The sequence below is a fragment of the Chionomys nivalis genome, chromosome X (assembly GCF_950005125.1).
Source record: "Chionomys nivalis chromosome X, mChiNiv1.1, whole genome shotgun sequence".
Classification (NCBI taxonomy): domain Eukaryota; kingdom Metazoa; phylum Chordata; class Mammalia; order Rodentia; family Cricetidae; genus Chionomys; species Chionomys nivalis.
The window spans coordinates 115,029,793-115,037,184 of NC_080112.1; positions in this window are offsets into that span (position 1 = coordinate 115,029,793).

A 7,392-nucleotide genomic window follows, 5' to 3' on the forward strand; every position below is an offset into this window, starting at 1 on the left:
GATAGCAATGGAGATAAGAAGACTATAGACAAGATAAGTATATTAAATGACAATGACTAAAGATTTTAGTTACAGACAAATGTTGTCAGACTGAAAATGAAAATACAATCCAAATGCTGCTTCCTAGAGATAAACTAACTATGAAAAAATTTAAAAGAATACTGAGGTGACTAAACGTTGAGTCAACAGCCTTGTGGCAGGATACTCCACTCTCTATGCCCTCCACAGTGGGACGAAAACCTGGGCATCTTCCCCAACTCCCTCAGCTTTTCTAGCCAACTAGCAGGATAGTTTCCTGCAGGTAGACTCCTCCAATACCCAGCCCCATACACCTGACCCTCCAAGCTACTAGCTGCACCCTGCCCCCAAACCTGCCTACCTTCTTGTAACCTTGGTGCAACTCTGAAATATAGCTTGCTCCAATACTGAGGGGACTAAGAGATTGCTCTAATACTGAGGGGACAAAGAGCTTGCTATAACACTGAGGGGACCAACAGAGAGGAACAACTGAGCAACCCAGGAGAAAAGACAAAGAGAACAAGCTTAGAGAGATCTCAGAAGCTTCCTGAAATACATACATTGACAGTGCAGAGCAGACCAAGAACATTTCCAAACACCCAGACAGCCACTGCAAGAATTGGATCAAGACAAAAAGACACTGTCAGCATCGATTGAAGGAAGAGATGGGTAGGTGCCAATGTAGTAATTCACCCAACAACCTTAAAAGGAACATGGTAACACCAGAATCCAGTGGTCACAAGACAGGATGACTTGATCATCCTAACACAGAAGAAGCAGAAGAAAATGGCATTAAATGTAACTTTATGAAAATGATGGAGACTTTTAAAGAGAAAATAAAAAGCTTTCATAAAGAAATGGAGGAAAATACAAAAATTTGAAAGAAATTAATAAATCATTCAAAGAAAACCAAGAAAAAAAAGCAAACAAGTGAAAGAAACAGTTCAAGACTTGAAGGCAGAAATAGAGGACACAAATCAAGGGAATTCTATGTAGTAAGGAGGAGCAGACCGTGTCCTGCCACCCAGCTAACTTAACCCCCCAAATAATCAGACAGAAACTGTATTAATTAAATTACTGCCTGGCCCATTATCTCTAGCCTCTTATTGGCTAATTCTCACATCTTGCTTTAACCCATTTCTAGTAAATTGTGTATTACCATGAGGTTGTGGCTTACTGGAAAAGATTCTAACCAGTGCCAGCCTCCAGCAGGAGCTTCATGATGGCTGTCACTCTGCCCTTCTTCCCAGAATCCAGTTCTGTCTTCCCCGCCTATCTAAGTTCTGCCCTATCAAAAAGCCAAGGCAGTTTCTTTATTCAACCAATGAAAGTAACACAAATACAGAAGGACCTCCTCTACCAATTCTGGATATGGAAAATCTGGGTAAATGGACAGGAACTAGAGAAACATGTATAACCAACAGAATGTAAGAAATAGAAGAAAGAATTTCAGGGGTTGAAGATAATATAGAGTAAATAGACTCATTGGTAAAAGAAAACATTAAATACACCAAATTCTTAACACAAAACATCCAAGAAATCTGGGACCCCATGAAAAGACCAAATCTAAGAATAATATGGGTAGAAGAAGGAGACAAACTCCATCTCAAAGGCACAGAAAATATATTCAACAAAATCATAGAAGAAAACTTTTACAACCTAAAGAAGGAGATCCCTATGAAGGAAAATAAGCTTACATAGTGGATGAAAAAATAAAAGGCACCTCGCCATATAATAATCAAATTGTAAAGCATACAGAATGAAGAAAAAATATTAAGAGATACAAACGAAAAAGGTCAAGTAACATATAAAGGTAGAGCTATCAGAACTACATCTGAATTCTCAGCGGAAACCATGAAAGCCAGAAGGTCCCAGACAGATGTACTACAAACAGTAAGAGATCATGAATGCAAGCTCAGACTACTATATCCAGCAAAGCTTTCAATCACCATCGATGGAGAAAATAAGATATTTCATGACAAAAAAAAAAAACAGATTTAACAATACATATGCACAAACCCAGTGCTAACAAAAAAGTACTAGAACATTGAATTTAGACAAAAAAAAAGCTAACATTATACAATGGAAAAAAAAGAAAATATCTTCAACAAATGGTGCTGGCATAACTGCATGTCAACATGAAGAAGAATGAAAATAGATCCATATCTATCACCATGCACAAAACTCAAGTCCAAATGGATTAAAGACTTCAATGTAAGTCTGACCACACTGAATATGATTGAACAGAAAGTGGGAAGTAGTCTTCATTGAATGGCACAGGAGACCACTTCCTAAATTTAACCCCAGTAGCACAGACACTAAAAACAACAATAAATAAATGGGACCTCCTAAAACTGAAAAGCTTCTGTAAAGAAATGGGCACAATCAGTAAGTCAAAAAGGCAGCCTACTGAATGGTAAAAGAGCTTCATCAAACCCACATCAGACAAAGGACTGAATTCCAAAATATATAAAGATCTCAAGAAATTAGACATTAAAATTCTAAAATTTGAAAAACTTGAAAAGTGGAGTATAGAACTAAACAGAGATTTTACAGATGATACGATAGGGTACATAAGTGACCCCAAAAACTCTACCAAAGAACTCCTACAGCTGATAAACACCTTTAGTAATGTGGCAGGATACAAGATCAACTCAAAAAAATTAGTTGCCCTTCTATACACAAAGGATAAAGAAGCGGAGAGGGAAATCAGAGAAACATCACCTTTCACAATAGCCACAAATAGTATAAAATATCTTGGGGTAACTCTGACCAAGGAAGTGAAAGATCTACTAAACAAGAACTTTAAGTCTTTGAAGAAAGAAATTGAAGAGGATACCAGAAAATGGAAGGATATCCCATGCTCTTGGATTGGGAGGATAAACATAGTAAAAATGGCAATTCTACCAAAAGCAATCTATAGATTCAATGCAATCCCCATCAAAATCCCAACAAAATTCTTCACAGACCTTGAAAGAACAATAATTAACTTTATATGGAAAAACAAAAAACCCAGGATAGCCAAAACAGTCCCATACAATAAAAGTACTTTTGGAAGCATTACCATCCCTGACTTCAAACTCTATTACAGAGCTACAGTAATGAAAACAGCTTGGTATTGGCACAAAAGCAGAGATTTTGACCAATGGAATCAAATCAAAGACCCAGATATTAATTCACAAACCTATGAACACCTGATTTTCAACAAAGGATCTAAAATTATACAATGGAAGAAAGAAAGCATCTTTAACAAATGGTGCTGGCATAACTGGATGGCAAACTATAGAAGAATAAAAATAGATCCATATCTATCACCTTGCAGAAAACTCAAGTCCAAATGGATTAAAGACCTCAATATTAATCTGAACACACTGAACCTGATAGAAAAGAAAGTGAGAAGTACTCTACAGCACATGAACACAGGAGACCACTTCCTACATAGATCCCTAGTAGCACAGACAATAAGAGCAACAATGAATAAATGGGACCTCTTGAAGCTGAGAAGCTTCTGTAAATCAAAGGACACTGTCATTAAGACAAAAAGGCAACCTAATGATCTGAAGATCTTCACCAACCCCGCATCAGACAAAGGTCTGATGTCCAAAATATATAAAGAACTCAAGAAACTAGACATTAAAACTATAATTAACCCAATTAAAAATGTGGTACCGAACTGAACAGAGAATTCTCAACAGAAGAAGTTCGAATGGCCAAAAGATACTTAAGGACATGTTCAACTTTCTTAGTGATCAGGGAAATGCAAATCAAAACAACTTCGAGAAACCATCTTACACCTGACAGAATGGCTAAAACCAAAAACACCAATGATAGCCTTTGCTGGAGAGGATGTGGAGAAAGGGGTACACTCATCCATTGCTGGTGGGAATGCAAACTTGTGCAATAACTTTGGAAATCAGTGTGGCGGTTTCTCAGGATATTCGGGATCAACCTACCCCAGGACCCAGCAATACCACTCTTGGGAATATACCCAAGAGATGCCCTATCATATTATAAAATCATTTGTTTATCTATGTTCATAGCAGTACTATTTGTAATAGTCAGAACCTGGAAACAACCTAGGTGCTCCTCAATAGAAGAATGGAGAAAGAAGGTGCGGTACATATATACTTTAGAGTTTTACTCAGCAGTAAAAAACAATGACATTGTGAATTTTGCATGCAAATGGATGGAGATAGAAAACACTTTACTGAGTGAGATAACCCAGACCCAAAAAGATGAATATGTTATGTACTCACTCATAAGTGGATTCTAGCCATAAAGAACGGACATTGAGCCTATAATTCGTGATCCTAGAGAAGCTAAGTAAGAAGGTGAACACAAAGAAAAAATATAGTTATCCTCCTGGATATTGGAAGTAGACAAGATTTCCAGGAAAAGTTGGAAGCACAGGGGTGGGAGTGGGGTTGGGACAAGGGGAGATGGGGAGAGAGAAGGGAGAAGGTGAGGATTGGGGAGAGCTTTGGGGAATGGGATAGTTGGGAAGGAGGAAGGGTGGATATGGGAGCAGGGAAGTAGAAATTTTAATTAAGGGAGCCATTTTAGGGTTGGCAAGAGACTTGACTCTATAGGGGTTCCAAGGGGTCCAGGGAGATGTCCCCAGCTTGTTCCTTGGGCAACAGAGAAGAGGGTGCCTGAATTGGCCTTATCCTATAGCCACACTGATGAATATCTTGCATATCACCATCGAACCTTTATCTGGCGATGAATGGAGATAGAGACAGAGACCCCACATTGGAGCACTGGACTGAGTTCCCAAGGTCCAAATGAGGAGCAGAAAGAGGGAGAACATGAGCAAGGAAGTCAGGACCACGAGGGGTGCGTCCACCCACTGAGACAGTGGGGCTGATCTAATTGCAGCTCACCAAGGGCAGCTGGACTGGGACTGATGGAGCATGTGATCAAACCGGACTCTCTGAATGTGGCTGACAATGACGGCTGACTGAGAAGCCAAGGACAATGGCACTGAGTTTTGATTCTACTTCATGGACTGGCTCTGTGGGAGCCTAGTCTGTTTGGAGGCATACCTTCCTAGAACTGGATGGAGGAGGAAGGACCTTAGACTTCCCACATGGCAGGGAACCCTGACTGCTCTTAGGACTGGAGAGGGACAGGGGAGGGGGAGTGGCAGAAATGAGAGGGAAATGGGAGGAGTGGAGGAGTTGGAAAATTTTAATAATAAAAAAAGACACTGACCTAATAAAAAGAATCTCAAATGGCCAAAAGATACTTAAGGAAATGCTCAAGATCCTTAGCCATCAGGGAAATTCAAATCAAAATAATTCTGAGATAGCAGATATACACCTGTCAGATATCTAAGATCAAAATAACCAATGATAGTTTATGCTGGAAGAGGATTTGGAGTAAAGGGAACACTCATTCATTGCTGGTGGGAATACAAACTTCTACAACCACTTTTTAAATCAGTATGGCAGTTTCTAAGAAATTTGGGGATCAACTTACCCCAGGATCCAGCAATACCACTCTTAGGCATATACCCAAAAGGTGCTCAATCATAGCACAAAGGCATTTGTTCAATTATGTTCATAGCAGCATTATTTGTAATAGCCAGAACCTGGAAACAACCTAGATGCCCCTCAACCAAAGATAGGATAAAGAAAATGTGGCACATTTACACATTAGATTACTACTAGTGGTAAAAAAAAATGACATCTTAAATTTTGCCTGCAAATGGATGGAATTATAAAACACTACCCTTAGTGCAGTAACCCAGAACCAAAAGGATGAATATGGCATGTACTCAGTCATAAGTGGATACTCACTATAAACAGGATATTGAGCCTAATACCATGATCCTAGAGAAGCTAAGTAATAAGGTGAACCCTAAGAAAAACATATATAGATCCACCTGGAAATTAGAAACAGACAAGATCACCTGGCAAAGTTAGGAGCATAGGTGTGGGGGAAGAAGGGAGGGTAGAAGGGGAAGAGAAAGGAAGAAGGGGGGGTGAGGAGAACTTGAGGGAATGGGATAGTTGAGATGGAGGAAAGAGAGTTATGAGAGCTAGGAACAATATATCTTGATTGACAGAGCCATTATAGGGTTAACAAGAAGTCTGGCTCTAGAGAAATTCCCAGAAATCCACAAGGATGACCCCAGCTAAGACCCTAAGCAATAGAGGAGAGGGGGCCCAATCTTAACTTGCCCCGTAGTCAGACTCATGAATATCTTAAATATTACCATAGAACTTTCATTCAGCAACTGAAGCAAACAGAAGCGGAGACCTGCAGTGGAGCACTGGACTGAGCTCCCAAAGTCCAGTTTAAGAGTAGAAGGAATGAGAATATGAGCAAAGAGGTCATGGCCATGATGGGTACACCCATTGAAATAGTTTACCTTAGCTAATAAGAGCTTACCAACTCCCGCCAGACATGATAGGAACAGCATAGGAACAAACTAGTTCCTCTGAATGTGGGTGACAGTTACATGGCTGGGTCAGACTGAGGGGCCACTGATAGTAGCACCAGGATTTATCCCTACTGTATGTACTGGCTTTTGGGGAACCTACTCTCTTTGGATGGATACCTAGTTCTGCCTAAATATAGTAGGGAGGACCTTGGAACTTCCCCACAACAATTTGCCTTACCCTCTCTGAGGATTGGATGGAGGTTGGATGCAAGGGTATGTGGAGAGAGTGGAAAAAATGGGAGGGAGTAAGAACTTGGATTGGTGTGTGTAATGAAAGGAAAGAGTTTGTTTTCTTTTTAAAAAATAAATTATGAAATAAAAAGATGAGGAAAAAAGAAATATAAAACTTAAAAGAGGGTGAAAAATACATTATTTATACAACTAGCCCAGAACAAGTTCATTAATTTCATTAATATCACAAACACTGACATAAGAAAATAAAAAGGAATATGACAAATTTCATCGTGGCATAATTATGAGTCAATATGAAACAACAATTCTAAGAAAACATGTCTTCAATACATAGTTTATATATATATAAATATATATATTATTCATTTTCAGAAAAGAAATATACAATCATGTTAATTTTATTTAAATGAAAAAACCCGGAGAGTTCTTAAGGAATGACATTTAGCTTGAGCTATTACTATGTGATGCTCTAAGAATGGAGATTTTTTTGTTTGACCCATCTGTAAGAAAGAACTTTAAACTATTATGCTTTTCAAGGTATTGTGATATGTGCCTTTAATCACAGTACTAAAGAGGCAGAGGCAGGTGGATCTCTGTGAGTATGAGGCCAGACTGGTTTATATAAGAATTTCCAGGACAGGTAAGGCTGCGCATGGAGACCTTGTTTCAAAAACAGCAACAAAAAATTTAAAACTTCTGGGCTAAATAAATGGTTCAGTGAATAAAGGTCCTTG